We start from the raw sequence: 25,469 nt of genomic DNA on the forward strand, positions 1-25,469 counted from the left end.
GGTCTGAAGCATGGCAGCGGCTATTGAGCCTGGAGTGGGAGACAGCTGTCGAGCCCAGAGCAGGACTCTGGGCAGATGCTGGTGGCTCACAGAGGGCAAGCACAGGACACAGTTTCGTCTGCTACGTCGGCAGAGATGACATCAGCTTGCTAGACCCAGCAGCCAAAGATGGCCCCTGAGGATTGATGGGTTTGACATTGGTTGGGTCCAGCATTGGCAGGTGCATAGAGATGGCAGAAAGGTTATGGACTCTCTTTAAGCTATATCGTTTTTTAAAATTATATTGAAACTAGTCAAATTGGCACCAGATCATGAAGCTTTTCACAATATTTTACTGTATTTTCCATTATAAAATACACATGACAATAAAATCAGTCATTTATCAAAAACCCACAGCCCTTTTAGGACTCATCTTTGTCTTGCCATGAAAGAATCTTCTGTATGTCTTCTATTTTGGTAGGATCTGGTCTACTACTATTGAAAATAGATTCAACCAAAGATTTTGATTCAGCTCAAGTTGATTTGACATTTGTTTTACTGCTGAGAACTGCAATGCTATCAGTGATATGGAAACAACACGATAGATTCTCTGTAATACAATCCATATACTGTTGGAATATACCTTGTCTGACAAATAATCCAAATGGTAATCTGAGGAAACAGTATGTTAGGATATGGGGTAAACCCCTCAGCTAATTTAAACCAGCAACACAGAAAAGATTCACCTCGTGCTGTAACCTGTTAAAATTAGAGAGGCAAAGAACTATCTCAGAGGTCACTATTTAAAGTAAAAACTAACAACTTTATTCTTAACGTCCAACAGAGAATATTAAAACCAACAACTATATACAACCCCTTTCTCTTAAACCTACCTTTTACCTCCCACTCTACAATGCTAGTCTGATAAAAAAGTTCCCAATTAAGATTTACAAAAAAAAATTCTACTTTCAACGCCAGTCAGCCAGTGAATCTTCTCTTTATATCTTCCTCTGCAGATTTTCCTCTGTCGTCTTTTTGATGTTCTGCTGCACAAACTTCTTATAGACAGGTACCTTTCAGAGAGCTGTTCTGCTGGCAGTCTGTACTTGTTGGTGGTTTGGCTGTTCTCCCTCTAACTGTTCAAAATGTCCAGCTTTATATCCCAAAACATTAGATCGTTTAATTGGTTTTAATATTATCAAAATACTAAATTTAAAATACTAAATTGGGGTATAATTTAAACTGATTGATGGAATTTGAATTTATTTATGTTCCATAGCAACACAGCTATACTATTAATTTTGACCAACTGTTACACTGTTACCTTGTTCTAGATTCTGTGTGCTTTGTCCTTGTTAGCTCTGTAACTCTCTTAAAGGTACAATATCTTTACATTTTCATAACAAGTAATTACCAAAAGGTGTTCCAAAAGGAGTCACAATTCCTGTGACTCCTGGGGAAGATGCATGGGCCAAAATCCATTCTTGGCAGTGAGTATGGAAAATATTTGGCATCTAAGCATTTAGGATTGCATTCTTTGAAAATAGGAATCTTATGCCAACAACATTTTTTTATTCTTTATAATGCATTGTTTCACTGGCTTGGATCTAAACAAACACATATAGTGTCATTTGTTTTACAAAACTAGCGATAGAATCATAGACTATGGTGTAGAGGGAGGCCATTCAGCCCATCAAGTCCACTCTGACCCCCCCACTCCCATAACCCTGCACTGCCCATGGCTAACCCACATAGGTTGCATATTCCTGGATATTATGGGCAATTTAAGCATCACCAATCAACCCATCTGCACATCATTGGGCTGTGGGAGGAAACTGGGACACCTGGAGGAAATCATATGAATGATGCACTGAGGAGGAAGCTCAATGTTGGACTGGGCATCATCTTTCACATATGACACTCATTGATTTTAAAGCATCAAACCAGTCTGAGTCAAAGTTAGTCGAGCATTGACTAGATCCAATGTTGGGGTCTGGAATCACTGGCGTTGCAATTCATGGATCTGTCACCTTTTAGATCATTATAATATGTAGATCAATGTATACTGATAGATTGATACCAGAAGGTCCATCTGATTCAATGATGCAAAAGATTTCAGGTAACTATCCTGAGGAGCTATATTGATATTTTAAGATGTACAGTGTCAAAACATGGCATGTCAGACCTGTTGTAATCTGACAGCTAATCATGTATGGATTGCAACACACTGTGCTCATTTCCTGACTACATCTCATGTAAGATGCTTATAAATGTGACATTTGTAATTGTACCAGTGTCAGTCTTGGTCTATACCATGTGTCACCCAATCCTCATGGAGTGTGTCACTTGAATGGAGGTGAAGGCTTTACCATTTCTCATAGTGTCTATGAGGTGTGTCAAGTTGACCATAAATGCTGTTTGACTGAGGTCTGCAAGCTGTAATGTTATGGTTACCTCTTTCTCAGCTGACAGGATGACCTTCAAGAAAATATGTTTGATATACCTTCTGTGTCCAAACAGGGACCAATTCATCCGTGTTGCTTTGAAAGTCATATCACTGATTATGTGATGGTTCACAAATTAGGTTTGTGATGTGTTTGATGGGGAAGTGAAATGTGTAAAGATGAGTTTTCACATTCTTTCTTGGGATTTTGTAAATACAAGCTTTCATTGTAGTAAGAACTATCTTCACTTGCAGATAGATGTAAGGGGTATACTTGATATTGGCTCAAAATAGTTGGACACCATTCAGTTGCTACTTTGCTGTTACTGAAGGTGACCTTCAGCCCCAATGCCTACCATGTTGTCACATTGCTGTCATAAATAATTGCTTCCCTCTACATCCTGATATCTGGTTTAGTCTTGAGTAACAGCCCTTTAAGAACCTCTGTCTTGTCACATTTACACTCCCCAAACTTGTGTGTGAGAAACTAGGATCGCTGAGGAAGATTTTTTTTGGTTGAAGTAATTATTGACAATTGTGACAAATGAGTTGGAAGTATGGTGGAATAGAATTCTGAACCCATGACTAAAACCACAGTAAAAACAGTCTCTCAAGTACATCACGATAATTTCTTCAGCATAATTCAGTGAGTGGAACATTGTTACATGATATAAATTATGTGAGCAAAATTAATCCCAGTTCCTCACAGCAGTTCAGATGTGATTAATGAGTGAATTTCCCAATCGTTTCCAATTTTGTGCTGTTAGTCTATAAGTGCCAGTAGCTTTTTTCCAATTAGAAGGAAAGAGTGAACACCCCGCTGTAAAATTAGATGTTTCCGAAGATGTCAACACAGTACACCCTTTCCCAATAGCCTGGCTGAACTCTATTCTTTATCATTGGCACAGAATTGGAGCTGATGTACATTGGAAGTGAAGAATACATTTCGAAAATTCATTAAAACACAGAAACAAAGGGAATTATTCAGTCTGAATCAGACCTTGTGATTTCACCCTGGCTCCTTGGTAGAATTTAAGTCATGCTGGAATAATCACTCCCAATCTATCTCTATGTGCCTAGACTGGCCTGTTGATTTGTACTACTTTGTACATAGCGCTCGGTTTATGGTCTATAACCATTCTGTTGTTATCCAAAAGCTATTTTGTTTCTTCTTGGCCAAGTAGAATGTACAAACCAACCAGGTTAGGATTTAAATCATCTGATTTTAATTTGTTGCCTTGAGGTTAATTTTTTTGGTTCAAGCTGCAGATCTATCAGGTATTAATGGTATTGTTTCAGCCTCTGTAACTAATGTTCCAGAAGAATAATGTCGGTCACAAGCATCATTTAGAAATTTTCTTTCAAATTTATAGCTTGACCATCTCCCTCACATTTCACCCACTCTGCTCACTTTTACAAGTCATATTAACAGTCATTAGTTTGTCCAGGTCTTTTTTCAATTTGATTTTCAAGTTTCAGTCTTCTCCACATTACCTCAATGAGCAATAGGGCACTGCTTGCTATGACAATGTGCTGTGATAGGAGAAGGGAGCACATGGAATCTGATGAATCCATGCAGGGGTCAAGTTGGATATCTGCAGTACCAGGAAAGAGGATGAGAATTGATGTTTCTACAAATCTTGCAAAAATTGGCACTCTCCCAAACCCCCCCCCCACACACACAAAAAAAAAATTGACAGTCATATCTAGGGCATTGTCTTACAACTACTTCTCCTTGAAGCTGAACCAGACTATAGCAGAAGAAAAGACACAAGAAAACAAGTGGGGGCACATTTGCCATGGGGCTTGGAAAAGTATTCAGGCTCTATCTATTCCCAGAATATTAATATCAAAATCTTTCCGTGAATGTTTACTGAATGGCCTCAGTCTGTTCCTTTCGGGAACATTTTTCTGGGTGCTGTTCGTTATATTCCACTGTATGTCATTCATATGCTCTGACTATGAAAGGTGAGAATGGCGTTGGGACCTTTAGTATTGAATAGGACCATAATATGTGAACAAGGCAGGAAAGTGGCCTGCTTAAATTGAAACCTCCTTAATGATCTCCTCAGGAAAGACTTGGAGGAAAAAAATCACAGCAAATTAAAAAGAATGGTTGCTCTTTTTGGTGGCAGTGAAATGAAAATCACCTTCTGTTTTTTTTTTGCAAGTTGCCAGCATATCAATTCTGTACTCTTTTTAAAAAAAGAACATTCCAGTTCCCTGCTAATATCTGAGTGGCTTAAAACAGCAAAGTTTGGTCAGTTTCATTCTTTGAAAAATGACAGAAGGATGTGCTACAAACTCCTGAATGGTAGGACTACTAACACAATCAACATGTTTCCACAGGCACAGTTGATAACTAGAGCGAATTCTGCTTTAAGTTCAGATTTAATTTTGTTGAACTGGCCCAAATGGATCCATATATATTAATGATATATTAATAAATTTACTGACAATATGAGAGTAGATATGTGAAAGGGAAAAGTGACCTTTAATAAAACTATTGCTCACATACTTCAACCAGTCATATGGATAGTTTTAATTTACTTCTGACTGTAAAAACGTATAATTGGAAAATGTAAGATGGAACTCCTACTGCATTTAGTTGCCTTTGAGGACTAGGGACAGAACCTTGTGGAGATTGTGACAGTCTTAGCTATACCTGAGGATTGACAATAGATTGGCAATGCCTCTTTTTGAGACATCCTGTCCCACTCAGACAGATAGCAAAGCACGTGCTCCTTCTCCTGGGATCAAGGGAGTGTGGCCTGCTGAGAATGCCGGGCTATCAGAAAACAGCAGCTTTCCTCGACTCACCAGTTCTCAGCCCCACTGGCCTCAGTTTTGAGTCTTTTTTTGGGATGGTCAAATTATTTCGAGGGTTAATGTTCCAGATTGTCCTGTCAAAGTAATAGTGAGGCTAATGGCACTTGGTCTTCTTTGTGTCTGCTGTAGGTATAACTAGTAGACAGGCTGGAGGCTGGAAGAACACAGCAAGCCAGGCAGCATCAGGAGATGGAGAAATCGATGTTTCAGGTGTAACCCTTTAAACATCCAGCTTGTGCTGAACCCAGAGACAAATGGCAGGAATGAGGTTGCTGTTCAGCATTCATGGGTGAGAAGAGTTCAGTCACAAGAGGAAGTGTTGACTTTCAGCAACCCCACCCAGCCCTTCTCAACATCAGATTCCTGGATCATGCATTGAGTGCTCAGGAAGAAGGGACCCCTCCTAGGGACCCCACAAGCAAACATGGCTGCTTCGTGTCACAGTCCTCACATAACAGGTCTCTTAATCTGCCCCAGGTTAACATCAGAGGGTTCAGGGGCAATGCCCTCAACTGGTCATTAATTACCCACATAAGGGTCTGGATTGATGGCAGGGTGGGAAGTCTGTCTATGGGCCTTTCTGCCATGGACTTAATTAGAATGGAGGAATAGGCCTGGGATTTGTATCCACCACCTACAATGTAAATGCTTCCACATCATCAAACAGGGAAGTCCAGATTATTTTGCCTATCAGTAGAGATATCTCAACTGTAACTGCTGTTGATGTGATATAAGGCAAATTCCACTTCAGTGATTTCAGCACAGCATCTGGACTGATATTTTGGACTGCAGATGCCGGAGATCAGAGCTGAAAATGTGTTGCTGGAAAAGCGCAGCAGGTCAGGCAGCATCCAAGGAGCAGGAGAATCGATGTTTCGGGCATGAGCCCTTCTTCAGGAATGATTCCTGAAGAAGGGCTCATGCCCGAAATGTCGATTTTCCTGCTGCTTGGATGCTGCCTGACCTGCTGCGCTTTTCCAGCAACACATTTTCAGCTCCGATAAGTTTCTCAACCCCATTCTCCCGCTTTCTCCACGTAACCCTTGATCCCCTTCATACTCAAGAACATATCTATCTCTGTCTTCAATACACCCAATGACCTGGCCTTCAAAGCCTTCTGTGCAAATGAATTCCATAGATTCACCACTCTCTGGCTGAAGAAGTTTCTCCTCATCTCCATTTTAAAAGGTCTTCCCTTTGCTTTAAGGCTATGCCCTCGGGTTCTGGTAATGAATTTTAAAAAATAAATGCAAGATTAGATAATCACGATGGTAACACTAGCCTGGCAAGATGGAGAACCTCATAAATCCCTTTTTACAAATCAATTGCAATTTTATTTCAGAGTCAGAAGTGGCAGAACGTTTGCTGACTTCTCTCTTATGTTATCAATTAAATTGTTGGGGGCCAGGTCATTGGGTCCCCGCCACCAGGACACACCCTGCAATCCCCTGGTCTTTTAAATGTCTGGTTGATCTCGGGCCCACTGGCCTCAATTTTGAGTCTTTTTTGGGATGGTCAAATTATTTCGAGGGTTAATGTTCCAGATTGTCCTGTCAAAGTAACAGTGAGGCTAATGGCACTTGGTCTTCTTTGTGCATATGGAATACAGAAACTTGAAGCAGCAGGCAGATGCGGGCTAAATTTAAGTAACCAAAAAATGTTGTCTGTGTTGTATCACATCATTGTTAACTTTGCAGAAACAGTTTCTCATAGCCTCATTCTTGAAACAGATTGAAATGATATGGAGTCACTGGATTTGCACAGTTGGTCTGAAATGAACTCACTAAAGAAAGCTAAGTTATGTCTATTTCAGTTACAGTTTCCTTTTTAACAGTGTTGATGAATCACTGGGGGGGTCACGTGTTGCTGTGGTAGTGTTCCTACCTCTGGGCCAGGAAGCCTGGATTCGGGTCCTAAATGCCGCTGAGGTGGCTGAACCATAAATGGCTGAACAGGCTAATTAAAAATGACAGTATGAATTATTGTCAGACCATCTGTCTCACATTGAAATTAAGTGTTACAAGTACTGAATTGCATTCTGTCATGTTGAATTGTTGGCAGAGATTTTAAAACTATAAAATGTAATATTGAAGCTTTTATCATTTTAGTTTTTCTTCTAATCCAATCTTTCTTCACTCTCACTATTTCTCTTTCTGTACTGGATTTTCCATCCTGTTTTATAACCTCGTCTCAGCATTGGCACTGTCTATTTCAGTATTCTTACATTCAATTATTTAAGGATATACACATTTATCATGCTCAGTCAGATCACAGATTCCCTTTACTGGAATATTATCAGCTTGACTTTTCAACAATGTGTCATGCAAAAACCAGCTAAAGAAAAAATATGCAATGGCAAGACTAACTAACAGCATGTGCCATTACATTTACGTCACTAGTAAAATTTTGGCCAAAAACTGTTTGCATCATGTTGAGCTTACCCTGCTTCACCATTCATGAAGAATTAAAACTGGTTCATAATTTCAATAAGATTTTATTTTTCCATCATATGATCTAACCTATAATAGCATGTCCAGATCGATGACTTTCTAATGATTTATGTCATCTAGTTTACTTGCACATAGGGTATGAAAATATTTTGACAATGTGATCCTATCTGGGACTATGTTCATACCTACACGTGAAAGACATTTTGTTATCCATAGTGTGAGCTGTTTATGGTCATCTTTTTGATTAATGAAAGGAATGAGTACCCATGTTGAGATATAAGGTTGAAAAGAGGCACTTAATGCTGTGAGCACCCCTATAAGTAATTTCAATAGTAGTAAAAAGTAGCCCATTTCTTTCATGGGTAGCAAGTCATAATGCCAGTCTAACACATAGATAGGAGATTGAACATTTATGGTACTGTATTTACTTGGCAATTATGGGTTCCTGGGAAAACTTGTGCTCTTAGAAGCGGTGAGGTGGGAGGCAGGAAGGCCATCTGATTAGGCATGGCGGTGATGTATCTGAACCCTACTGCTTTTCCACTTCCGCCGGCATTAATTTCTGGGCAGGGAGATCTTTCTGCCTTTTGCTAATTGAAGCCCTTCAGTGCATATTTAAGGCCTTTTTGAGGGACATTTCTGGTTACTGTTAGGATTAACCCAGCTGCAGGAAGCATGCCAACATGTGTTGCTCCAGAAGGCTTCCTGAAAGCTAAAGAAGTAAGCTGTGCCTCAGTCAAAGTTCCTCAGTGCCTGAATGTGGAAACTGGAGTCTGTGTTCTCAAACAGCAAGTCTCCATGCACCTGCATCTAATCTCTGTCTCTGACTCTGTCCCTCTCCCTGATCCTGTCTCTCTTTCTCTGTCTTTCTCCCTCTCTCTGTCACTTTCTCTCTGACTCTCTCTGTCTGTCTGTCTCTCTCTTTCTATTTTTGTCTTTCTGTCCCTCTGTCGCTCTCTTTCTGTCTTTTTGTCTCTGTCTCTCTTCTCCCTGTCTTTGTCTCTCCATCTCTCTCTCTCTCTCTCTGTGTCTCTCTGTTTCCTGTAAAATGTATCTAAAGCTCATTTATTTTCCTCACTAAGCTGTGGTTTTTAACCAATAAGGCAGAGACTTTATAAATGTGAACCAGTCACCCAGTGCCTCCTGAAATGAAGTCAAAGTACCTGGGGAAGAGAGTGTGAGGATCAATAATTCCTGACAAGCCAAAAGTATTATTTCAGCAAACCCTGTGGACAGAATCCATTGAACTGTCTTCACAGCACTCAGCCAATGACAAAATTGGAGAATCAGCATGGATTTATGAAAGGGAAATCATGTGTGGCAAATCTACTGGAATTCTTCAAGGATGTAACTCGTAGAGATGATATGGGGTAGTCAGTGGATATGGTTTACTTGGTCTATCACATTACTTTTGATAAAATCTCACGTAAGAGATTAGTATGTAAAATTAAAGTGCATGTGATTGGGATAGTGTTCTGACATAGATGGGGAAATGGCTGACAGACAGGAAACAAAGAGCAGAAATAAATGGGTCTTTTTCTGATTGGTTACCAGTGACTGGTCAGGTACTGAGAGCTTGGACCCTGCTTATTTGCGGTATATGTGAATGATTTAGAAAAGGGAATTAAATATAATATCACTCGAGTTTGTAAAGGCATAAAAGCTGGGTGGGAGGGTAAACCTTGCATAGATGCTTCAGTGTGGTTTCAATAAGGCGAGTGAGTAGGCAAATGCATGGTGAATGAAGTTTAATATGGATAAAGGTGAGGTCATGCACCTTGACAGCAGAAACAAGAAGGAAGATTATTATCTGAATGGTCATAGATTGGGAAAGGGGGAGGTGTAATGAAACCTAGGTGTCCTTATACATCAGTCACTGAAAGTAAGCATTGCAGGTACAGGTGCAGCAGATGGAGAAGAAGGCAAATAGTATGTTGACTTTCATAGCGAGAGGATTTGAGTATAGGAGAAGTATTGGTGCAACTATACAAGGCCTTGGTGAGACCACACCTGGAGTATGGTGTGCAATTTGTCTGGGGAAGGATGTTCTGGTTATAGAATGTGCACAACAAAGGTTTCCCAGAATGATTCCTGTTAATGGCAGCACTGACGGATGAAGAGGGATTGGGTTAGTTAGGACTATATTCACTGGAGTTTGAAAGAATGATGGGAGAATCCCATAGAAATCTACAAGATTCTACCTGGACTAGAGTAAATACGTAGGACATTCCCAATGACTGGGACCAGAGTTCACAAGGTAGGTCATTTAAGGCTGGTGTGAGGAGAAATTTCTTCACTCAGACAGTAGCAAGCCTATGGACTTTGTTGCCACAGAAAATGGTTGAGGCCAAAGCACTGAGTGTATTCAAGAAAGAGTTGAATATAGTTCTGAGGGCTAAAGGGTGTGGGGAGAAAGCAGGAAAAGGGCACTGAGTTGCATGAGTGAGCTAAAGCAATGCTTCTATAACCCTAATGATTTTCATCTGTCTGTCTGCATGTGTGTGTGTGAGGCAGCAGGGAATGGTTAGAGTTTTCATAGAATGCTGCAGAGTACAGAGAAGACCCATCAAGTCCACACAGCCAAAAATATGTGAAATCTACATTAATCCCACTACCCAGCATTAGGCCTATAACCTAATATTACGATGCTTCAAGTGCTCAGCCAAATACTTTGTAAAGGATATGAGATTTTTTTGCTGCAGCTATTCTCCCAGACAGCACATTCTAGATTTCTATCAGCCTCTAGGTGAAAAATATTTCCTCGAATCCCCTCTAAACCTGCTCTGTCTCACCATGAAATTAAGAACTCCCTGTTATTGACCTTTCAAATAAATGGGACAGCTATTTTCTTTCCATCCTGTCGATGCTCCTCATAATCTTATACACCTCTGTTAGGTTCCCCGAGCCTTCTCTGCTTCAAAAATAAACAACCCAGTTTATCCAGCTTCTCTGCATAGCTAAAGTGCTCGATCCCAGGCAGCATCCTGCTGAATGTCATCTTCAACCCCTCCAGTGCAACTTCATCCTTCCTATAGTGTGGTGACCAGAATTGCATGCAGTATTCCAACTGTGACCTGACCAATGTTTTATACACCTTCAATATTACTTCCTGGCTCTTATAATCTACACCTCAAATGATGAAGAGCCTGAAGAAGGGCTAAAGCCTGAAACGTTGATTCTCCCGCTCCTTGGATGCTGCCTGACCTGCTGCGCTTTTCCAGCAACACATTTTCAGTTCTGATCTCCAGCATCTGCCGTCCTCACTTTCTCCTCAATTGATAAAGGCAAGTGTCCCATTTGCCTTCTTAACTACCTTATTAACCGGCTCTACTGCCATCACAGATCTGTGGACAAGTATCCCAAGATTCCTGCCATGCTCTGAGCTTCCTAGTGTCCTGCCATTTACTGACTACTCCCTTGTCCTGTTCTTCCATAATTCATCACCTTACAATTACCAGGGTTAAATTTCATCTGTCACCGATCTGTTTGCTTGACTGGTCTGTCTATGTCCTTCTATAACCTCAAATCTTCTTCTTTACTGTCAACAATCTGACCAATGTTTGTGTCATCCACAAATTTACTTACTGTCTTCCTGATATTCTCAGCTACATCGTTTGATCCAATTGGCAGGTTACCCAGAATCTTATGTGATTTACTTCCTTTCTCATTTTCTCATGTGGAACCTTACTGAAATCCATATTAATTAGATCAACTGCCCTACCCTCAACTATATTCTTGATCACCTCCTCAAAACCTTCAGCTAGATTTGTAAGACATAGTTTGATGTTCACCGTTACTGGCACTAAAATTCAATCAAATTTGAAGCCTGTCTTGGTGAGATTTGAACCCACATGTGTCTGGGCCTCTGGGTTACCAGCCCAATGACATTGCTGCTGGAGCAGTGTCTCTACTTGACTCCAGTGGGACTGATTTTAATGGGTAGAATCATGTGTTGACAGTTCATAATTGTTTACCTGTAGCAAAATCTATTTCGTGCAGAAAATAGTAATTCTTTTAAAGTACAGAATCCTGGTCCATGCGTTCCATCAACGTGGGTCTAAAAAGACAGGTAAATTGGTGAGTTTTACTTAATTGTTTAAAATATTTTGTGAGAATTCTGGGACTTGATTTGCCGTTGTGACAAAGTGGGCTACATTTCCCTCTTGGTCCTTTTTGTGATGATGAAAACGCATTTCATCCAGTAAACCCATTTTAATAGCTCAGAATTCTGAGTTGCTGATTAATCTTTATTGTTTTCCTTGAGTTCCCTCTCAAAACATCAATGCCTGTTTGACATTGTGGACCTTAGAAGTGTCGAGAATATTCTAAACATTGTTTGAAGAATTCTAAATGGGGACAGGTTAGTGCGTGGTATTTTGTTTCATTTTGAATTCTGGGTTTACCATGTCTCGCTTTCTCACATTGTTCCTCACACCATTACCAGACATGCAAGAGCAGCTGAATGATGACACCTTCCTTTCTTTGGAGAGGAACGTGACCTTTAACTGGTCTCTGTACATTGATGCAACTGACATTGGGAATGTAGCAGAGGATTGGGACACTAAATCCATTTCCTGCTGCTCTCTGACTGCTTTAACTATGACTTCTAAAGCTATTAATTTGCAATGAGGTTTCATTTTAATTAAACACATGGGGGCTTGCTTGGAATAAATAGTCAGCAATTTTATGCTTTTACCTTTAAATTTAATTACTCTATTATCTCAAAGAATTAAGACAGAAATATTAAATTGGACTCTTTTATATTCTTACCTTTTTATTCATTTATTGATTTTTATTGGAATTCTGCCCACAAAAAACATACTTTTAAAAAACCGAATTATGGTCATACATTACAAAGTAGGAGTAGGTTAGCAAAAAAAAACAAAATAATTAATATCGTTTTTTTAGGTTTTGAATGCTGCTTAACTTGTGTAATTGCTGTCACAGGTGTTAAAACATCTGGCTACCTATTCGAACCAAAATAGCAGGAGATAATTCTAAAATATGGTAAGGGTATGCAGGTGATGACAATGTCTTGCAGGTTGTCTATTCACTCGGAGAGCCGTTATTTTCACTTCAAATTCCAGTGTCAATTTCATGTATGGTTCACAGGTGAAAATGCAACTTGGACTTTTACAATAATAGCTCCCAGCAAAAAAAAAGCTTGGAAGAATTGTAAAGAGTGAGTAGAATAGTGTGGAAATCCAAATGGACACAGCCAAACTGCTGGTGTGGACAGATAGGTGGTAGATGAGATTTAACGCAGAGAAGTGTGAGGTGATACAGTTTGGGCAGAGAGAAGTATAGTACAGTGTAGGCCCGTTGGTCCTCAATATTGTGCTGATCGTTTATCAAACTAACCTACATACCCCACATTTTACTGTCATCCATGTGCCTATCCAGGAGTCACTTAAATGTTCCTAATGCATCAGGCTGTACTACCACTGCTGGCACCACGCACCCACCACTCTCTGTGTAAAGAACCTACCTCTGCCATCTTCCCTAAACCTTCCTCCAACCATCGTAAGACTCTGCCCCCTCATGATAGCCATTTCCACCCTTGGAAAAGGTCTCTGGCTATCCACTCTATCTATGCCTCTCATTTTGTGCACCTCTATCAAGTCACCTCTCATCCTTCTTCACTCCAATGAGAAAAGCACTAGCTCCCCCAACCTTTCTTCATAGGATATTCTCTCCAGTCCAGGCAGTATCCTGGTAAATCTCCTCTGCACCCTCACGACAACTTCCACAACCTTCCAGCGACTAAAAGACAACCCAATGCTAAATGTGTTGTGGGAGCAGGGGACCTATATGTACATAAATCATTGAAGGTAGCAGGACAGTTGGAGAGAGCAGTAAATAAAGCATTCAGTGTTCTCGTCTTTATTAATAGCGGCATAGAGTGCAAGGTGATGCTGAATTTGTACAAATCACTTGTTAGAACTCAGCTGGAGTATCATGTACATTTGTGGATGATACCACATTATGAGAGAGGTGTGAATGCTTTAGAGAGAGCGCAGAAATATTTTACAAGAACTATAAAATCCATAAAAGAATGGTTCCAGGTATGAGAAACTTCAACAATTAAGATAGATGGATGAAGTTAGGACTGTTCCTCATGGAGACAAGGCTGAGATGAGATCTAATTAAGATTTCAAAATCATGAGCAGACTTGATAAAGCTGATCAGATGAGACTGTTTCTGCTTGTAAAATAGGTTAGACTGAGAGAACATAGATTTAAAATGGTATGCAAATGAAGTGAGGGTGGTATGAGAAAAACATCTTTTACACAGTGAATTGTCTGGATATGGAATATACTTCCTGGAAATGTGGTGGCAGTGGGTTCAGTAGAGGCACTCAAGGACATTGGATGGTTATTTAAATAGGAATGGTGTACAGGAATAAGGGGAAAAGGCAAGAGATTGGTACTGGGGGATAGGCATGGTGTAGACGTGATAATACTTCTGTGACACATTGGCTGTGATTAACTTTGGAACATTCTGAACTGTAGAAGGCAGTACAAAATTCATGCTTTTCTTTGTGTTTCTCTTTTTGTACAGTATGTATTAGTTAATGGATAAATATAGATGTGATCGAAATGGACTTCAGTAAGGCATTTGACAAGGTTCCCCATGGGAGACTGATTAGCAAGGTTAGATCTCATGGAATACAGGGAGAACTCGCCATTTGGATACAGAACTGGCTCAAAGGTAGAAGACAGAGGGTGGTGGTGGAGGGTTGTTTTTCAGACTGGAGCCTGTGACTAGTGGAGTGCCACAAGGATCGGTGCTGTGTCCTCTACTTTTTGTCATTTACATAAATGATTTGGGTGCGAACATAAGAGGTACAGTTAGTAAGTTTGCAGATTACACCAAAATTGGAGGTGTAGTGGACAGCGAAGAGGGTTACCTCAGATTACAACAGGATCTTGACCAGATGGGCCAATGGGCTGAGAAGTGGCAGATGGAGTTTAATTCAGATAAATGCAAGGTGCTGCACTTTGGGAAAGCAAATCTTAGCAGGACTTATACACTTAATGGTAAGGTCCTAGGGAGTGCTGCTGAACAAAGAGACCTTGGAGTACAGGTTCATAGCTCCTTGAAAGTGGAGTCGCAGATAGATAGGATAGTGAAGAAGGCGTTTGGTATGCTTTCCTTTATTGGTCAGAGTATTGAGTACAGGAGTTGGGAGGTCATGTTATGGCTGTACAGGACATTGGTAAGGCTACTGTTGGAATATTGCATGCAATTCTGGTCTCCTTCCTATCGAAAAGATGTTGTGAAACTTGAAAGGGTTCAGAAAAGATTTACAAGGATGTTGCCAGGGTTGGAGGATCTGAGCTACAGGGAGAGGTTGAACAGGCTGGGGCTGTTTTCCCTGGAGCGTTGGAGACTGAGGGGTGACCTTATAGAGGTTTAACAAATTATGAGGGGCATGGATAGGATAAATAGACAAAGTCTTTTCCCTGGGGTTGGGGAGCATAGGTTTAGGGTGAGAGGGGAAAGATATAAAAGAGACCTAAGGGGTAACTTTTCCACGCAGAGGGTGATACGTGTATGGAATGAGCTGCCAGCGGATGTGGTGGAGGCTGGTACAATTGCAACATTTAAGAGGCATTTGGATGGGTATATGAATAGGAAGGGTTTGGAGGGTTATGGGCCAGGTGCTGGCAGGTGGGACTAGATTGGGTTGGGATATCTGGTCGGCATGGACGGGTTGGACCGAAGGGTCTGTTTCCATGCTGTACATCTCTATGACTCTAAGATGGTTCATCTCAAGAAGTCTGTAAACCAGTCCTCAATACACCAACCTATAGAACTGTCCTAGCTATTGTAGTCAAAATTTGGCTTATCAAACTACTAAGTGTTGCTGCTAGGTATATGATGGCTAAGGTACTCTCTTGCTCATTCTTCATGTCCCACGAACTCTATTGAGCAAAGACCCCGGTGATTGCAATGCCAGTGATATTTCATTATTGAATTATTGTTAAAGTATTGTGCCTTTGTGTGTCCCACTTGCTGTTAAAATTAGAAGTTAGCTATAAACAGTGCAAAGTCAGATACAGAAGTACATAGAATGTCTGCCCTTGTGAAAAATGTGCACCCAATCCGCTGTACATTAATGAGTCCAGAGCACCAGACGTTGATATGTCGAACAACTACATCTGTAACTGCTTGGGAGTAAACTGAACATATATCTTCTGCAAATTGATGAGTTATTCAATGGAACATGCTTTACAGTGTTATGTTTTAGTCTTTTGTCATGTAGGTGAATAGATTCTGGCAAACTATGACTTTTTGGATCCAGTGTCTGCTTTCTTCCTGCTCTTCATGAAGCCAGTATTGATGAGGAATGCTCATCTAATCCTTCACTTATATATATCCATCCTCAATCAATTGTCCAGATTGGAATAGGACACTCCTGTGGTGCGACCTGCAAGTGATTTATGTTGGTTCTGGATTAGTGGTGCTGGAAGAGCACAGCAGTTCAGACAGCATCCAAGTAGTAAGATCGACATTTCGGGCAAAAGCCCTTCATCAGGAATAAAGGCAGAGAGCCTGAAGTGTGCAGAGATAAGCTAGGGTGGGGCTGGGGAGAAAGTATCATAGAGTACAATGGGTGAGTGGGGGAGGGGATGAAGGTGATAGGTCAGGGAGGAGGGTGGAGTGGATAGGTGGAAAAGAAGCTAGGCAGGTAGGACAAGTCATGGGGACAGTGCTGAGCTGGAAGTTTGGACCTAGGGTGAGGTGGGGGAAGGGGAAATGAGGAAACTGTTGAAGTCCACATTGATGCCCTGGGGTTGAAGTGTTCCGAGATGGAAGATGAGGTGTTCTTCCTCCAGGCATCTGGTGGTGAGGGAGTGGCGGTGAAGGAGGCCCAGGACCTCCATGTCCTCGGCAGAGTGGGAGGGGGAGTTGAAATGTTGGGCCACGGGGCGGTGTGGTTGATTGGTGTGGGTGTCCCGGAGATGTTCCCTAAAGTGCTCTGCTAAGAGGCGTCCAGTCTCCCCAATGTAGAGGAGACCGCATCAGGAGCAAAGGATACAACAAATGATATTAGTGGATGTGCAGGTAAAACTTTGATGGATGTGGAAGGTTCCTTTAGGGCCTTGGATGGAGGTGAGAGAGGAGGTGTGGGCGCAGGTTTTGCAGTTCCTGCGGTGGCAGGGGAAGGTGCCAGGATGGGAGGGTGGTTTGTCAGGGGACATGGACCTGACCAGTTCATCACGGAGGGAATGGTCTTTGCGGAAGGTGGAAAGGGGTGGGGAGGGAAATATATCCCTGGTGGTGGGATCTTTTTGGAGGTGGTGGAAATGTTGGAGGATGATTTGGTTTATGTGAAGGTTGGTAACGTGGAAGGTGAGCACCGGGGCATTCTGTCCTTGTTACGATTGGAGGGGCTGGATCTGAGGATGGAGGTGCGGGATGTGGAGGAGATGTGTTGGAGGGCATCTTTAACCACATGGGGAGGGAAATTGCAGTCTCTAAAGAAGGAGGTCATCTGGTGTGTTCTGTGGTGGAACTGGTCCTCCTGGGAGCAGATACGGTGGAGGCGGAGGAATTGAGAATACTGGATGACATTTTTGCAAGAGGTAGGGTGGGAAGAGGTGTAATCCAGGTAGCTGTGGGAGTTGGTGGGTTTGTAAAAAATGTCAGTGTCAAGTCGGTCGTCATTAATGGAGATGGAGAGGTCCAGGAAGGGGAGGGAGGTGTCAGAGATGGTCCAGGTAAATTTAAGGTCAGGGTGGAATGTGCTGGTGAAGTTGATGAATTGCTCAACCTCCTTGCGAGAGCACAAGGTGGCGTCAATGCAGTCATCAATGTAGCGGAGGAAGAGGCGGGGAGTGGTGCCGGCGTAATTATGGAAGGTTGACTGTTTTACATAGCCAACAAAGAGACAGGCATAGCTGGGGCCCATACGTGTGCCCATGGTTACCCCCTTGGTCTGGAGGAAGTGGGAAGATTTGAAGAAGAAATTGTTAAGGGTGAGGACCAGTTCGGCCAAACGAATGAGCGTGTCGGTGGAAGGGTACTGTTGGGGACGTCGGGAGAGGAAAAAACAGAGGGCTTGGAGGCCCTGGTCATGGCGGATTGAGGTGTAGAGGGATTGGATATCCATGGTGAAGATGAGGCTTTGGGGGCCAGGGAAATGGATGTCTTGGAGGTGGTGGTTGGTCTGACTATTGAGAATTATGGGTAGCAGACAGTGTGGCTGGAGGCAATCCACAAGCTGATATGAATACATTCATGGTGGAATCTTAACCCTAAATTTTTCATAGCAATTTGCAAGTAGGATGTATGCCTTATCTTCAGCTAATAACCATAACTATTCCATTCAGCCATTAAAAAGACGTTTATTTCACCAATGTATCTTCCTCTTTATGCTGTTTACTAAAGTTGATTATATTTAATGTATTATCAATTGTGAAATTATCATTTATCATGACCAGAACCTTATATTAAATACTTAATTATTCATTGCTAATGTGTGTCATGGTGAAATATAATTTGCTGTAATTCAGAAGACATCAGATGTAGCTTTTTTTCTTTGAGGTTAATGTATAAGCCCTTAGTGCTATTAATGTTTCTAAATATGGCACCTCATTTGTCAGAATTTCTTTTGAGAACTGAAACACAGAAAGCAACACAATCTTTGCAGGTGTCTGCAGAGGTCAATGAGACTCATTAGCATTTACCTGGTCTTTAAAACGTTTAAAGGCAACATCAAAAGTCATCAATGCAAATTGCCAAATACACCTGTGTGTGAATAAATTCTTAGACTGAGACTGAATTTGTGCATTAACAGCTAAATAGTGTCATTTATGAGCAATACATGTATCTGATTTTAATCAAAACACTTGAGAGCCGATTTTAAGCCTGCATACCTCGTGGAATCCAGAATAGCAGCAATTAAAATCAGAGTAGAGGGTTATCTATCAGATCCCATGAAAATTGTAGCACAGATGGATTTTGGGGACCTTATGCATAAATCACCAAAAACTAGCGTACGTGTTCAGCAGGTAATAAGGAAGATAAATGAAAATGTATTTTTTTCTTTTATTCTTATATTCCCTTCCCTTTGGAATAAAGGAAACTTGCTAAAACTGTAGCCCAAAGCTGATCGGACCACATCTAAAATACTGTGAACAGTTCACTCCCTTTACCTAAGGATGGATATATTGGCATTGGATGCAGACTAGACAAGGTTCAGCAGGTTGATTCTTATGAGGAAAGGTTCAGTATTTTAGGCCTGTTCCCATTAGAGTTTGGAAGAATGAGAGACAATCTTATTAAAACACACAAAATTCTTCAGCGATTCGAGAGTGTAGATGTGGACTGGTTGTTTCCCCTTGTGAGACATTCTGGGACTAGGGGGGATAATCTCAGGGCAAGGAGTCTTTTTAAGCACTTGAGATGGAGATAAGGAGGAATTTCATCTCTGAGTGAATTCTTTTCCTACAGGGTTGTCGGGGCTGAGTCATTAACTTTATAGAAGGCAGAGGTAGACAGGCTTCTAATCAATAAGGGAATCAAGGGTTATAGGGAAATGGCAGGAAAGTGCATTTCAGCATAATCAAATCAGCCATGACCTTTTTGAATGGTGGAGCAGAATTGATGGGCCAAATGATCTACATCTGCTCCTATGTCTCATGAATTCCTCCCACCATCTTCTTGTGGGATTAAATTTTAATCTGTTCGTGGGAAACCAGTTGGAAGACAACAAAGTCTTGGGTTCAACTGCAATTTGGCTTCTGATGATTGTTCATGAATTTCATCCCAGAAAATGACCAAACAAGTGAAGCTATTTTAATATCTTTTGAGTCTTTGAGAGGAGAAGCAAAGTGCTCGGTCCAAACGTTGCTAAGGTAGAATGGAAGAAATCTCAGAAGTGAAACATTGAGGTGAATGGAAGCCCAGTGTAGAAGTACGAGAGTGGAACTAATGCCAAAACAATTGGGGGCTGTTGGCCATTCGTTTGGCACATTTGATCCCTTGACTGCTGGCTGTTTAAGTGAGATTGGCCCACTACATTTTGGTCATGAAGATCAATGGCCTTTTTGTTCTCCACTCTCCCTGTCTTTACATACCAGCTAGATGGCATGCTTGTAAAGAGATGGAGATGGGTGACCGTCTATTGCTATTTTTGGCTCTACCAGTTCACTTCTATTTGTTAGCAGTGACACATGTGACTTTGTGCTGCACAACTTTGCACTTGGTTCTATTCTGAGCTAGATGCTGTGATGCCAGTTCTTTATGATCATTGCCAGGTTAGACATTCTGAAGCCTCCAGGTATACAGTTGGTAAACCAGAAGAACCGTGAGAAATAGGAACAGTCAGGTCATTCAGCCCCTTAATCTGCTCCAAGGATCAAGGCTGATCCAATATTTCTCACACCTACTTACTTATCTTTTCCTTGTAACCCTTGATTCGTCTATCTCAGCTTTAAATGTACATAGGGACTTGCCCTCCATAGCTCACCTTGGCAAGAAAATCGAAAGACTTTCAAGAATCTGAGAGAAGAGTTTCCTCCTCATCTCAGTCTTAAATTGGTATGCCTTTATCCTGAGACAACGCCCTCTGATCCCAGATTCTCCCATGAGGGGTAACATCCTTTCAGTTTTCACTCTGTTAAGTCCCTTAAGAATCCTATATGTTTCATTGAGATAATCTCTTATCATTCTACATTCGAGTGAGTAGAGTCCCAACCTTTTTAGCCTTTGCTCATAAGACAATTCCTTCACACTAGGGACCATCCTGGTGAACGGGTGGTACGGTGGCACAGTGGTTAGCACTGCTGCCTCACAGCGCCAGAGACCCGGGTTCAATTCCCGCTTCAGGCGACTGTCTGTGTGGAGTTTGCACATTCTCCCTGTGTCTGTGTGGGTTTCCTCCCACAGACCAAAAATGTGCAGGTTAGGTGAATTGTCCATGCTAAATTGCCCATAATGTTAGAAGAAGGGGTAAATGTAGGGGAATGAGTCTGGGTGGGTTGCACTTCAGCGAGTTGGTGTGGACTTGTTGGGCCAAAGGGCCCGTTTCCACACTGTAAGTAATCTAATCTTGTCTGAACTGCTATCCAATGGAATGATATCTTTCCTTCAATAAATGGTCCCAAACTGCTCTCAGTACTCCAGGTGTGTCCTCACCAGCACCTTGTACACTTGTTGTAAGGCTTCTTCACTCTTCTACTTCAACCATAACATTGCAGAGAATGAACGATTAAAGGGACATTTTTCTGAGTCCGACCACTGGTGCATTGGATTGTACCATCTTGACAAAAATTGAAAAGTTCGACATTTGTTCAAGAATCAGAGGGCATACTTTTAAAATATTTGGCAAAAGAAGCAAATATAAGGTGGTTTGGGTCTGGAATGCACTACTTAGAGTCATAAAGTCATAGAGATGTACAGCATGGAAACAGACCCTTCAGTCCAACCATGCCGATCAGATATCCCAACCCAATCTAGTCCCACCTGCCAGCATCTGGCCCATATACCCATCCAAATGTCTCTTAAATGTTGCAATTGTACCAGCCTCCACCACTTCCTCTGGAAGTTCATTCCATTCACGTACCAACTTCAGTGTGAAAAAGTTGCCCCTTAGGTCTCTTTTCTATCTTTCCCCTCTCACCATAAACCTATGCCCTCTAGTTCTGGACTCCCCGAACCCAGGGAAAAGACTTTGCCTATTTACTCTATCCATGCCCTTCATAATTTTGTAAACCTCTCTATGGTCACTTGGTCATCTTCGTAACTGGGAAAAGTATTTTTATTTTGTGTTGTGACCTATGGAGTAGTGGGACTAGAGCGATAATGTATTTCTTCAGGTTTAGTTTTAGCAATGTTAGTGCACAAGTCACAACAATAGCATCCTTGCTTAATAGTTACTTCATGTTTTCTCTCTGTTTCTTATTATAGCTTCATCCACTGGTGCTGTTTTGTGTGGCAGCTTTAAAAAGAAATTGCATAAATCGGTCTTTAAAAGAAAACAACATTAAAACAAAATGGCCAAGTCAATCTGAACATTGTTCACTATGCATCATGCAGACTGAGAAGTTGATCAAAGGGGAGGTGGAGGTATTTTAATAACATCTCTGCCATTGGATAAGTAATTCAGAACCTTTTGTAAATATTCTGGTAACATGGAGTTGAATTCGCCATGACAGATGATGAAATTTGAATTAAAAAAAGTCTAATGAGGACCATGTGACCACCTGGTTCACTAATGTCCTTTAGGGTAGAAAATCTGCCATCTTGATCAACCTCGCAAAGATCTTGCAGAAACCCCGGAGCTATTTTTGAAGACCCTTTACACAGAAGATAAACTGTATTTATGTAATTCCTTTTTATTATGTTTGTAACTCAAAATGGCATCAGATTGTGGTGAGAAAATATTTTTCACTGAATCTTTCTAGACATATGTGACAATAAATAAATAAATCTGCAGCTCTGAATGAACTGTGACTCCAGACTGACAGCAATGCAGTTGGCTATTAACTGCCCTCTAGTCAATTAGACACAGGCAATAAAAATTGACCGAGCCAGCAATGCCCATACTCCCAAGAACAAATAAAAAACGTTCTAACCTGGAAAAAGCCAGCTGCATAAATCTTAATAGCTGCAACACTGCCTATGCTCCTCCTGCTGATGGCAAAAGCACCAAATTTTAAATGGTTCATGTTGTGGAGGGTAATTAGATTAGATTACTTACAGTGTGGAAACAGGCCCTTCGGCTCTACAAGTCCACACCGACCCGCCGAAGCGCAACCCACCTATACCCCTACATTTACCCCTTACCTAACACTACGGACAATTTAGCATGGCCAATTCACCTGACCTGCACATCTTTGGACTGTGGGAGGAAACCCACGCAAACACTGGGAGAACGTGCAAACTCCACCCACAGTCAGTCGCCTGAGGCGGGAATTGAACCTGGGTCTCTGGCGCTGTGAGGCAGCAGTGCTAACCACTGTGCCACCGTGCCGCCCACCACGGAGGAGCAATTCCTTACGCTGCTGAATGGGAGTCCAGCTCTGTGAGGTTAAATACGTTAGTTGACTGAAAAATATGTCACTGCTGTGTGAAACCAGCATTATATGTTGATGTCCATCACAACCTGCCTGACCTGTGTGCGTCGAGCAAATGTTCACTGTACACATGCTAATGCTTGTACCAATACGGCCTCTGACCCCCACATATGCACAAGTATTATTGACAGTGTTGAACAGCTCCATGAGCACTTAGCTCAAAAATGGATAAAAACGAGCCTACTTTTTAGTCTATTCTATTTCTGCAAGCATACATTTTGTTTTCATCTTCCTGAATGAAATGTGATCTCTACAAAGAATTGACTGGTGTAGTTGTGGTATCAGAATTGAGACTTTTCAAATTAAAGATTTCAAATCAGATGTTTATGAGTTTTGAAGCCCTGTAAATGAATTTTGCAAGAAATGTGGGCTGCTCAGAGCCCAATGGACATTGAAAATGTTATATAATGCCACCTTGGAAGCTGGTCATTTGCTTGAATCTCTTAAATTTGTAATATCCTTGATTCATCCAAAAATTGGTACCTTGCCAAAAATGCCTCCTGCTGACTCATATCTTTAATTAGTAGAATGTAATCTGTCGGGACCCATTTTCTATCATTTTCTTTAATGCATGAACTGACTCGATAAATCATGAGTGCCAAAGATGGGATATAAATCATTCAATTGGAGGACTACATCGGTTATCAGTGAGTAATGGTCAATTCACAAAGTAATGAAAACTCATACAGCACGGGCATCTGCAGGTTTATCTAAGTCCAACAGTGGACTGGGCTTTTAAATACTTGCTCAATACTTATTCTTAAAAAAAATTACATCTTAAAAAATTTTAATGCATAAACAAGTTGCCAATCTCAATGGCTTTTACTATTGTGCTCAGAAGTAGGTCATGGAAATAAAATATTGGGTAGAATCTTCTAGCCTCTGACTGACTTGGGCAATGGTGAAGAAGTTGGGAACTTGAGAGCCAATGAGGATCTTCCTGATGTTAAGAGCAAATAAGACCCATTTTCTAATCAAGTGTTAAATGGTAAGTTAGGATTCTTCTTGTGAGTGGTGTAAGACCTATTCACATGCATTAGCATATGTTAACATCTCATTATTACCTAATCTCGACTCATTAGTACCTAATCTCGGCTCATTAGTATGAAATTTCCCATTCTCTTACTTGCATATAGAAATTAGATCTGAAAATGTGTTGCTTGAAAAGCGCAGCAAGTCAGGCAGCATCCAAGGAACAGGAAATTCGACGTTTCGGGCATAAGCCCTTCATCAGGCTTATGCCCGAAACGTCGAATTTCCTGTTCCTTGGATGCTGCCTGACATGCTGCGCTTTTCCAGCAACACATTTTCAGCTCTGATCTCCAGCATCTGCAGACCTCACTTTCTCCTTATAGAAGTTAGATGCCAAACATTCCTGACCTGAAAATCAAAACGGTTACTGAGCAACTGCACCTTTGGACCTCCATCTTGGACACCAGACATCACATCCCAGGGCAGTGGTCAGGAGTATCCATCCAGATTGGTCAAGGAAATAGGCCACAATCAGTCCAGGATTCTGTCCACGAAAAGTCAAGGGGATTGATCACATTGCTATGTTAGGGAAACTGGAAATTACAGGAAGCACGCTAGGATGCTGAGTGGCCAATAATTGTGAAGAAGGCCAACTCAGTACATGATGGGAGAGTTGATGGAGCATTGAAGCGATAGGGAAATGCAAGAAGAAGGGAGTCATCGACAGTGAGCAGCACTCTGGCTTCCATTGAGGGACATAGCACTTCAGGTGCACTAAAGATGGCTAGGTTCTGTACATTTGATCTTGTAGTTCACACATAGGGGTGACATTGAAAAGTGAACATATTAACAAATATGACCATGTATTTACAATGAACTGTCACCTGTTCCACCTCTGTTCTCCCAGAAGGTGGTCTTTCTTTCCCTTTCATTGTGTCTCAGAGCAGTCCCTGGGTCTGCAGTTGTGGTGGAGGGAGTCTGACTGCAGTGGAGTTGAAAGGCTTAGAGTTTTGGTTGGGAGAGTGCAGGGGACATTTGTGACTAGAGAGCCCAGACATGCAGAGTGTGCTCTGCCCAGAGGCAGGCTCACCCTCATTGGCTTGACCTCCCATAGGGCTGTGGGTGGGAGAAAGGGTAGGAATGGTAGGCCCAGCCACTTGTGGGTGTCCCAAGAGGAGACTTCTGGGGTTGCCTATGTGTGGTTCCTTCTCTGGCTGGTTATCTACTGATGCAGCCTTTCCCCCTTGTGAGAAAGGGAACACCCCTGTAGTGAGATCACGGTCACTCATAACCCTGCTGCCTTGCAATTGTTATTGAATGCTAGTAGCTAGGAATGCAGTGTATATTCATCAGACTCTGAGTGTTTGACTGGACTATACAGGGCAGCTGCCAAACTGTCCATGGGGGCAGCCAAACTCTTGCATGCCTAAGGCGACAGGGTCCCAATAGAATTGATGCAGTTCAACCAGGTTTGTGTCCATCTGGTTTAATTTCTTAATGGAGACTTTGTGGCAATTGATACAACTGAGTAACTTGCTATGCCTGCTATGCCTGTTTGTGCAATGCCCTGATAAACATGCCTGCTTCTCATGTGTCTGCTTGTGCATTTGGATGAAGATCTTAATGGCTGATACCACGGTGTTCTCTCCTGTCTGGGGTTAAGCAGGTGCCTAGTTGCTGACAATTCTCCAAGTGCCAGTGTCCTGG

This window comes from Hemiscyllium ocellatum, chromosome 3 (assembly GCF_020745735.1).
Source record: "Hemiscyllium ocellatum isolate sHemOce1 chromosome 3, sHemOce1.pat.X.cur, whole genome shotgun sequence".
NCBI lineage: Eukaryota > Metazoa > Chordata > Chondrichthyes > Orectolobiformes > Hemiscylliidae > Hemiscyllium > Hemiscyllium ocellatum.